This window comes from Arachis stenosperma, chromosome 7, assembly GCF_014773155.1.
Source record: "Arachis stenosperma cultivar V10309 chromosome 7, arast.V10309.gnm1.PFL2, whole genome shotgun sequence".
Classification (NCBI taxonomy): Eukaryota; Viridiplantae; Streptophyta; class Magnoliopsida; order Fabales; family Fabaceae; genus Arachis; species Arachis stenosperma.
In genome coordinates this window covers 73,427,467-73,430,615 of record NC_080383.1, presented here as the reverse complement: position 1 = coordinate 73,430,615, position 3,149 = coordinate 73,427,467, and positions in this window count along the sequence as shown.

Here is a 3,149-nt window from a genome sequence, read left to right as displayed (position 1 = left end):
TGGAATCCAAAGAAGTCCCACTGCTTATTATTACCCTTATATTCATTTTTCATTCGAGCTGTTGTATTATATGTATACATATTTTATTAAACAATTCTTCTAAGTAACTAACAAGAGTGCAGCCATTTACAGTCAATTAATATCTTTTTATTTTTTGAAATTTTTTAAGAAAAACATCAATTCAAATTATCATAAAAAAATTAAACTTAAAAAAAAATAAAATCTAAAAAAATACCTAAAATCAAATAATAACAAACATCTAAGATAATTATAAAATTATTTTAAAAATTTTAAAATTATTTTAAACATTTTAAAATAATTTTAAAAGTTACTATAAAAAAATCCAAAATATAACAAAAAATATCTAAAAAAAAGCAAAAACGACATATTCAAAGTCTTTTTAAAAATTCTGAGCGGAACACAATTCAAATTATCATGAAATATATTCAAAATTTAATAAAAAAATTTAAAATATAAAAAATATCTAAAACCAAACAAATATCTAAAATCATTGTAAAATCATTTTTAAAATTCTAAAAATCATTTTAAAAATTCCAAAATAAAAAGGAACATTTGAAGCGTAACAAAAAGAAACATCCAAAACCTAATAAAACCAAGATATATATCTACAATTATTTTAAAAATTTTAAAACCTAACAAACAAAGCATTTAAAAAATTAGAAAAAAACATTCGAAAACTAAACAAGAAACTTTTAAAAAAAATTTAAAAAATCATCGGAAACCTAGAAAAGAAGAAACATCCAAAACAGAAGAAAAAAAAAATTAAAAACTCAGGAGAAAAAACATCCAAAACTAGTAAATAGAATCATTCAAAACCAAAAAGAAAAAAAAAAGAGAAGAAGATCTTGCGCGACGTGATGGAGGGGGAGGCCACGACGTTCTTGCGCAAAGAGATGGAATGGGTGGTCGCACCGTTGCGTTTTGTGTCGCGTTGTAGTAGTCGTGTTAGAAAATTATTATTTTTTAATTTATTTATGAACAATACATATATCAATTATAATCACAAATTAAGTTATTCCACATTAAATGACTTATATAACAATGATTTTATTTATTGTTATAAATGTTTAATTAAATAAGTTATTATTACTTTTGATTTGGAATTAAATGAGAATAAAATCAGAGATAATTTATTATTTTATTTAGGTTTTAGAGTTTAATAGTGGCACACTCAAATATAAATAGTGACTTCAGGGTCTTGGTTGGTTTCCAACACATCAAAGCTGCTTCTGTAGCTCTTGTGCCATCAAAGGAGTTGTAATTCAGCCTTATTAAGGATATAAAAAATTTTAATTGAAAAAAATTAAATAATCAAATTCTTTTAATCATATTCACGAATTTAGATACAATTTCTCTCTCAAGTATTTCTTTTTTAATGATTTAACATTGATAATTTTAGAATTAAAAAAATCTTAGAATTTTCAATAAGTGGTATCAGAGTCTTCCATGCTTAAATTAGTTAAAAGATTATTGTGATTAATTTTGCTATATATATGAGAATTGTTGTGACTTCTTTGTTATTTGAATCCTTTTCATTATGAATTCAATTTTGGGGTTAAACAAAAAAAATTAACAATTGACGATATAAATATCTATACGTATAATTAATAAGGACTCACAATATTATATGGTTATTATACGTTGTGTTTTATTATTTTTTTTTATGCTATATAAGCATTTATGGGTTTTGTTATAGAAAGAAATTAGTAAACATTTGAATTATTATACTTATTTATTTTATAAAGTTTAATTTTAAAATAAATTGATTAAATATAATGTTGTTAAAGTAATTTTTTTTGTGAAAATTGATTTATTTTAAAATATTAAGAATATGGTGATATATAATTTATGTGAATATTGATTAACTCGAAGGAAGATCTATATTTTATAGAATTACATATACATATTAATGATAAATATATGTTTGGGTACTAGTTAAAAATAAAGTAATGATTATTATTTATGCGAACAATAATCAGCCTAAAGAAAGTTTATTGTTTGGCCAAATAATAAATATTAAACCTTATGTTTATTTTTTATTTAATTATGCAAATTACTGATCGGCCTAAATAAAGGTTGGTGTTTGGCCAATTGATAAAAAATATATATGCGATAACAAATAAATATAATTCTCAAGTTTTCATTTAAACAATGAGTTAATCCAAAGATAGACTTGTTGTTTGACAAAATTTTATTGAGAATATTTGATAAGCCGTACTAAATGAATTTATGTGTGCGTAGTTTATGCGAGTATAGATCGGCCCAAAGAAAATTCTGTACTTAACCAAATTACATATGCATTTGTGGTAATGAACATGCGATACTTATTTGGTTCCATATGAACAATAAGTTTGTCCAAAGATAGACTTATTGTTTGGCAGGAAGTATTATCAATGTTTGATTATTGTGTTAAAAACCTATTACAAATTAATATTTTTGTTCAAAGACTAAATATTAATATTATGCTGGTATTTGTGATGGACCCATCATTATATGAATTATATTTGTATGATATGTAACTTGTGTTAATATATTATTTTGCTTTAAAATTATATCTACTGATGTTAGTTTATTTTTAAATAAATTTTTTTTGGAAATTAGAAAAAAAGAGAGACTTTTGTCATTTGTAACTTATATTTCATCAAATTATTATCTCATATGACCTTTCAATACAAGAAAAATGATGAATACCATCGGATTTACAGTCGAATTTGGTATTGCAGAATAGTGGTGAATTTATTGTCGAATTTACCGGTGGTAACAACGTCAAATTTATAAGGTTAAGTAATAACCGGCGAATTTTGGTTTTCGATAGTAAATATGCCGGTAATATTTGGGAAAAAAATTAAATTGGCGAATCCTTTACTGTTAGAAAAATCAGATTGTAATCCCAATTAGTGAAACGCTGCATTTTAGTGACTTGCAATGATTTACCGTTGAAAAAAAATCTAACGGTAACAAGGAATAAATTCAAATTGCGAACCTGATGTGTGAGCATTTTTCTTATCTTTTCCTAGTGAATTTGTATTTAATTTGTTAAGTTTAATCAAGAATTAATTGTCTTTTAGCCACTATGGATGCTACTTTGACTCTTGTGCAATTCTGTTTATTTTAGGTAGCATTCGACT